Consider the following 8,003-nt stretch of genomic DNA (forward strand, 5'->3'; position numbering starts at 1 on the left):
TTCCTTTTAAAATTTGTTTTCCTTTGCACCATGAGAGAGAGAGAGACTCTTACCCACGCTTGTCTTCTTTGCACAGGAAGTGACTCAGTGCTGTTGTTCTAGTTCACCCTGACCCCACGTCCAGCATCAGCACAAGACCCTGCTGCCCGCGTGCCGTCCTCACCACTCTTATGTTTGAGCCCATTGCTACAACCACTGTGTCCATCCATCTGGCTCTTCTTCGCTGCCCCTCTGATGCCCCCGCCTAGGGACTGGTCTCTCGTGGCAACGCGTCCAAATACATGAGATGAAACCTCACTCTCCTTGCTTCTAAGGAGCATTCCGGATGTACTTCTTCCAAGACAGATTTGCTGGTTCTCTTGCAGTCCGTGCCACATTTAAGATTCTTTGCCAGCACCGCCACCCAAATACACCGATTCTCCTTCAGTCTTCCTTCTTCAATGTCCAACGTTCACATGCCCATGAAGTGATTGAAAATACCATGATTTGAGCGAGGTGCACCTTAGTCCTCAAAGTGACCTCCTTGCATTCAACACTTAAAAGCTGTCTTGTGCAGCAGATTTACCCAATGCGATGCTTCGTTTGTTCTCTTGACTGCTGCTTCCATGAGTATTGAAATCCTTGACGACGTCAACATTGTCTCAGTTTATCCAGATGTTACCTATTGGATTGATTGAGGATTTTTGCCTTCTTTAAAAAAAGTTGAAATCCACACTGAAGGCTGTGGATCTCGTTCTTCACCAGCAAGTGCTGCAAACCCTCCTCACTTTCAGCGAGCAAGGTTGTGTCATCTGCTTACCACAGGTAGTTAATAAGTCTCCCTCCAATCCTGATACTGAATTCTTCGTATAATCTATATTCTCTGATGATTTGCTCAGCATGCAGCTGGAAGAAGTATGGTGAGAGGACACAACCCTGAGGCACACCTTTCCTGAAATTAAATCAGGCAGTATTCCCTGGTTCTGTTTGCACAACTGCCTCTCGAACCATTTGCAGGTTCCTCCGGAGCACAATTAGGAATCTCATAGTACTTTAGTCCAGTCCACTGTTGGCGAGGACTTGATCACATGCCCATCATCCAGAGGACAAACAGCAATGCCAGTTGGTGGCTTTAAAACGGAGAGAGTGGCATTGATATTGAGGGATTCCTGGGAGGTGCCCCAGCCAACATGATCTCTGCTGACCATAACCTTGGAGTCCACTCACAGTTGGCTAGGAAGAAAAGGCCTGGTGATGTACTTCTCTGTGGATCTGAGTTCTCCCCTGACACCCATGGCGTCACCATGTATCAGAAGCAGTGCCTTAGTACCTGGTGCCATTGGTCAGATAGAGGTCAGGGTCTTCTACAGATGAGCATGGGTCAACTATGCTGCACAAAGTCACAGGGAATGGTGATTGGAGTTGACGGTCAAATTCTGTCACCTTGAGTCTCCATCTACTATGTCCTCCACCAGAATGCTGCTGACTCCAGGGAGAGCCTTATCAGCGGTGCCGTCAATGCACTGAACACAGTGGCAGAGCACCTACCCCAAGCACACAGAGTTACAATCCCGGAGACACACGCACAGGGGAAGTTCCATACTGTCCCCAAAGGGTCGCTATGGGTTGGCATTGTCTCGAGGTCAGTGAGTTCAGAGTTTTGGTCTGCTTTCTGGAATTCAGGAAGAAATTGAACTGCAGATCTGTACAAATTTAAAGAAGAAAAAAAAGAATTGAGCACCTTTCGTATGTGTTGTGCTACTGTGCTGTGTGTTTAGTAAACAAAGAGCAAAATATACTCGCTTCCAAGAGCAGTCTGGTGTGGGGACCATATTTGTTATATAAATAACTGGACCGTGATCCCTGAGAATATAGCCAAGGTGGGTGTGGGGCCCCGAGGATGCTCTGGAGAGGAACTGAAGGCATGGTCTCAGGGGGGCTTCATGAAGGAAGACGTGTGTGAGCTAAGGTTAGAAAACCGAGTGCCCTCGAGTCTGCTCCACCTCATAATGACCCTTTAGAACAGAGCAGAAAGCCTCATTTTTCTTCTACAGAGTGGCTGGTGGTTTCCAATTACACTATGCAAACCTCCTTAAGCCTTGAAGAAGCAGGACGTTCCCTGAGCTTTCTGGGAAGACTACACCGCTCATTATTGTTTATTATCCCTGGGCTGGGTGGGCGAGGGGGGTGTGCTGATCAGACTGAGAGTCTGAGGTCTTGAAGGCCTGACTGAGGAGTGGGGAGCCTGCTCCCTGGCCCAGACTAGCTCCTGAGGATGCAGTGGGGAAAGTGATGGCTGGATTTGCCTTTCTAAGACGATGGATCTGGTGTGCATGGTAGAGGGGTTAAGGGAGCTATAGCTGGACTTGGGTGGATCAGTTAAGGCAGGAATGGGGGACACCCAGCCTGTGGGCTGTGTGTAATCCACAAAATCATCACAGATCTCCTCAAAGAGAAGCAATCCCAGCCATCACAGGGCGGATGGGTTCATGACGTCTGACCAACTATGGCAGGCTCATGGTTAAGTTGATTGTGAAGTATGGTCTGAGAATGATGTTATCAATATGCAAATGGCACTTGACCAAAGAAAATGGTTTCCCACCTGAGTGAAGGTGTAACCCTTATGTAATCCTTGTCTGTTGCCTGGGAGAACATAAAAGGGTGCAGCCACAGTTTGGTAAACTGAGGAGGCAGCTCTACTTGGTCTTATGGCCTTGCTAGGACTTGGAACGGGCTTAGCAGGGATGCACTTATCCACACCCCTCTGCCTTTAACGTGTGAGACAGTATCCCCGGTGCACCGGTGGCTCAAAAAACGTAGATGCTGACCAGAAAGTCCTTGGCTTGATCCCACCAGCCACTGAGCTGTGTGGGAGGAAAATGCGGCTGTCTGCCTCTGGGAAGATGGCAGGCTAGACACCCTAAGGGGTTGGTCTACCCTGTCCTTGGGTCACTTAGTGGCAGAGAATTACAACCACCATGGGCTGGGGGGATGGCGCGTTACAGCTCCCTCTGCTGCCTCTAACCCACCCACCGCTGTGAGGCAATTTCAAATCGTACTGCCACTTGTAGGGTTTCTCTGGCTCTGTGAGTCTTTACTGGTGCAGACGGACTCATCTTTCTCCCACAGATGAGCTGTTGGGTTTGAACCGCTGACCTTGCAGTTAGCTGTCCACTGCTTACTCAGTAGGGCCACCAAGGTTCCCACTTGGGACCAAACTCAAAACCAAACTCACTGGCATTTAGTTGATCCCAACCCTATAGAACAGGGTAGAATTGCCCCCGTGGGTTTCTGAGGTGGTAACTCTTGATAGGAGTGGGAAGCCCAGTCTTTTTTCCATGTAACGGCTGGTGGTTTTGAACTGCTGACCTTGTGGTTAGCAGCCCAAGTGTAATCACTTTGCCACTAGCTCTCCTGAGTCCCCCAAATGCAGAAAACAACTAGTGATGGGTGCTGCACAACATTGCGAAAACAATTGGGGCCACTAATTAGACACTTACCATAGCTAAAATGGCAATGTTTCTATTACATCTAATTTATATGTAAATATAAAATTTGCATATTTATCTGCACATTTTATATTGCATGACATATTATATTACCACAATAAGCAAACCAAAATAAAGCAACCATCTCCCTTCATCTGCCTTTGGCCTTTGGACATGATTGACATTCACCTTCCGCAGCCTTGTCATTCTCGTAAGGAGGGGCCATCCACAAGACATCAAAGCTCACCAGACTCAGTTAGGGGAAATAAAGAAGCCTTTACTGTTGCCGACCAGAAATAGGATGGCCCTGAGTGGAGTTGGTGGCACTGAGGGGACGGAGGAGAAAGCAGGTTGACAGAGAAGCACAGCTGCCCAAGCACCTGTTTTGTTTCCCCCTCCCACTCACTCCCGCATCGACTTACCTGGGTGTCAGGCGCTGCTCTGCCTGGCACGTTGTCATTCTGTAACCTTCACACACACAAACGGGTTACTGTCGTCCCCTTCTTCGGGACTAGTAGAACTGAGATGCCATCTGGTTAAGTGACCTCTCCCAAGGGCACACCATCAGACAAGCAAAGTCTGACTTCTGAGCTGTGCCAGCCGAAGTCCAGACTCTCTGTCCAGCCAACAGTCAGGGTCTGGTGCCCCCTAAATTGTCCTAAAACAGCAGGACTTGCACAGACACAAGGGAGCCCTGGGCCACCTTCCCCCGTGAGCTGTGGTGCATGGCTTCTAATTGACATCCCAGGACAACTGCTTCTTGCCATCACTGGATGTCCCCATTGGACACTGGCCTTCCCAGGCACTGTGAGGAAGGAAGGCTATTCTAGCTGAGATGGCTCAAGTCCCTGTGGCCCTGTGAGCAAGGAGACCCCATATCCTAGCACAGTTGAGTCAGACACAACCAGGCTCAGCTCGGTAGACTCTCGGTGCTAAGCCTCTGAGGGTGCGTCCACTCCCAGCCATGCCGGTGCCCATGCTGTCCTTCCTCTCCTTCAGCGACACCAAGGCTCACACTCACACTCACCCCCACCTGGGAAAAGTCTTACCCAATCACCTTGGGGACCTATGAGAGAAGACTTTGAGAGCTGTCTCCATGACGGGATGGGAAGGAGTTGGTGTTTCATGAGATGCGTGTGGAAGAAGAAGGGCGGACAGATTGGAGAGAAACACAGACACAGAATGAGAAAGAGCAACACACACACACACACACACACACACACACACAAAACAAACAAAGAGGGAGTTCTGGAAATCTCGAGTCTATGTTGAGTTCTGGCTCCAGGGATGAGATGGAGGGAGGTCATCCCCTGATTGGAGGACCTCATGGAGTCTCCTGACCCTGAGTGGGCCCTCCATGGGGCCCCCTTGGGCAGGGAGGAGGCCTTCCCATCTAGAATCCCAACAGCCCCTCCGTTGTTCATGGTCTTGTCCTCTGAGGCTGTGGAGGTCCAAGTTGGGATTGAGGCACTTCATGGATGGGACACATCTGTGAGAAGGACAGCCAGTGGTGGGTGTGCAGTATCAGTGGGCTCAGAGGACAACACCCCACTGGACAGAGGATGGGGACATGCTTGCCACTGTGGGCCATGATATCTCACAGCAAAAAGAACCTGGTGTTCCTGTGGGCTCCACAGCTGTCCCTGTGCATCCTCCTATCTGTCCACTGTCAACCCATGAGCCGGGAATATCATGAGGAAGACCCCAAAGACTGTCTTTCAAAACATTATTTTGTCACATGTGCAGGTGTGTGGAAAATACACATCCCTGGCATGGTGTATTAGCAATGATCTCAAGGTTTGTTATGATTCCAAGCACAGGCGAAACCACATGATCCTAATAGATCTCTAGGACCCCTGGTGGTGTAGTGGGTTAAACATTGGGCTGCTAACCACAAGGTTAGCAGTTTGAAACCACCAGTTTCTCTACAGAAGAAAGATAGCGCTTTCTAATTCTGTCAAGAGTTACAGTCTTAGAAACCCACAGGGGAAGTTCTACCCTGCCCTATAGGTTCACTTAAAGTCCGCATCTGCCTGATGGCAGTAAGTCTTGAAAATATATCTCTATCTACATTTATATCTATGCATCTATATCTGGGCTGCATGAAGTTTGTGGAAAAATGAATTGAACAATATTGGAGTTTTTTCATCAACGTTTCAATCTCCCTTGTGCATAACAAACATGCACTTGAATTATGATGCTGACCAAGAATGTTGACTATACCATGCGCATCTAGAAGAATAAATGAGTCTGTCTTGAAAGAAGTATAGCCAGAATGCTCCTTAGAGGCAAGGATGGTGAGACTTAAGTATTTTGGACATGTCGTTAGGAGTGACCAGGCCCTGGAGAAGGACATCAGACTGGGTGGCAAAAAAAGAGGAGGACTCAAAGAGATGGATTGTTACAGCAACTGCAACAACACGCTCAAATATAACCAATGATGTGAAGATGGCGCAGGGCCGGGCAGTGTTTTGGTCTGTCGTACACAGGGCCATTATGCATTGGAGCTTAAGAGGAACAGTATATTAAATAGAAACTATATACCCTACAATCAGAATTGTCCCCACCACCCCAGGGTTTCCAAGGCTGTGTATTTTGGGGGAAACAGAGTGTCTCTCTCGTCTGTCTATAATGTAGTGACCGATGAGTTCAAACTTCTGACCTTTGAGTGAGCTCACTCCCAAACAAGCTCACTGCTGTCAAGTTGATCCAACTCCCAGGGATCCTGTAGAACAGGGTGGATATGGGCTTCTTGGACTGTAATGCTCTGTGGGAGTAGGAAGCCTTGTCTTTCTCCCTTGGAACAGCTGGTGGTCTCAAATCAGCTGAGTGTTTTACCACTGCCCCTCCAGGACTCCTGACCACGGACACGCATCTTCATGTAGGCATATGCATCTGTAAATAATACCCACATATGCACACACCTGGTTTGTGTGTGCACGATTTATGTATTTGGGGCTCAAACATCAAGATGAATTTTAGACACCACTTTGTGGAGTGTCCTGGCCTAGCACCATGGCAGGGACTGGGAAATACCGAGAGAGGCATCGGAAGCTGCACCAGCTTCCTCCACACGGTCGCACACAAATGCCAGGATGACGGCGAAATACATGCCACTCGATTTTGATCCCATTTGGAGGATAAGTATTGTACAGGAAGGTATTCATTTTCTCGTCGGAGATTGGAAATACATATTTATGCATTATGCTTACTTATCCACCATGCCTTTCCTGAGGGGCTGGGTGGTCCGAGGCTTGCTGGTCACGAACTGTTTATTCACAGCCTTTCTGCCCTGGTCTGTCCGTGGCACCTTCTGGAAGCCTCTCTACCCCACCTCCTTCTGGGTGACTTTTCCAACCACCTGACCCCCACCCCTGTGTCTCCTGAGGCTGCAGGATCACTTCTCATCTTTCGAGTGACCCCCAAACCCTGTGTGCAGCCCCTGTCTCTGAGCACGGGCACCAGTGATTCAGATCCTCACGGTCTTGCCTCCAGAACTTGGCATGACCTCTGCCCTCCCTTTGCCACCTGCTCTTGTTCCTCCCTCTGGGTTCATTGGGGCCACCTCTTCTCCCAGGAACCTCTCTCTGATGGTCTCCCTCCTCCTGCTACCTTGCACCTGGTCCCCTGACTGAGAGGGTCTGGTTACAACCGGTGTCTCTCCTTGGACTGTGAGTGAGCCCTGGTTCTGGAGTCCCAGCTTCCCTAAAGCCTGCTCTCCCACCTCCATCTGGGGCAGGGGGCCTTCCCACCTGTGAAGAGACCATGAAAGAACTGTCCCCTTGTAAAGCCCGGTGAAGAGACTCCCTTATCCACTTGGGAAGTCTCTTGGAGGGTCTGAGCTTCCAGCATCCCTCTGAAGTAAACACGAGTGGATACCTCACATGCACCAGGGTAGAAGGGTGCTCTGCAGGGTTTCTGAGTAGACAGAGAGGCCTTTGGGGCACGGACCCAGCCAGCACTTCCCTTACTGAGCATGTTAACAAGTTGGCACCAACCAGCAGCCCAGCCTGAAGTCAGAGGCTAGTAACTGAGGGGTTAGTAGGTGTATTGATTTAGGATTAGGGGTAGAAGGCTTAAGGTTTTAACCCTTTCTCAGTCCCGCCTCCCCAGGGCCTACACCCCCCAGACCCCACCTTTGCATCTGGTCAGGGCCTTTTGTATCTGGTCCAAGGATTAGGGGGCACTTGTGCCCCGCAATAGCTGGCAGATGGGCAGGTAGGAGCGGGAGGGGTCTAGGGGGTGGCCACTGGCCGCCCGGAAGCTCTTGTCACCGGCTGGCGGCGCACAGGGACAGCGCGCAGGCTCGCCACTGCCTCTCCGCCTCAGTGCTGTGCGCAGCGCGGCGGACGCCCAGGGCGGGCTCTCGGGTGGAGGGCGCGCTGCGCGGGGCTGGCCGCGTCCCACGGGGCAGGACCCAGCCTGGAGTGCGCGCAGGCAGCCGGCCGGGGCGCGGGAACCGTACAGCGGGGGAACACAGCCTGTCTCCTTGAGGCCGGTGAGGCCGCGGCTGGGCGGGCAGCTGTTGCACAGAGA

The sequence above is a fragment of the Echinops telfairi genome, unplaced genomic scaffold (genome assembly GCF_000313985.2).
Source record: "Echinops telfairi isolate 266 unplaced genomic scaffold, ASM31398v2 ScPeMD7_1;HRSCAF=3_0, whole genome shotgun sequence".
In the NCBI taxonomy this organism is placed as follows: Eukaryota; Metazoa; Chordata; class Mammalia; order Afrosoricida; family Tenrecidae; genus Echinops; species Echinops telfairi.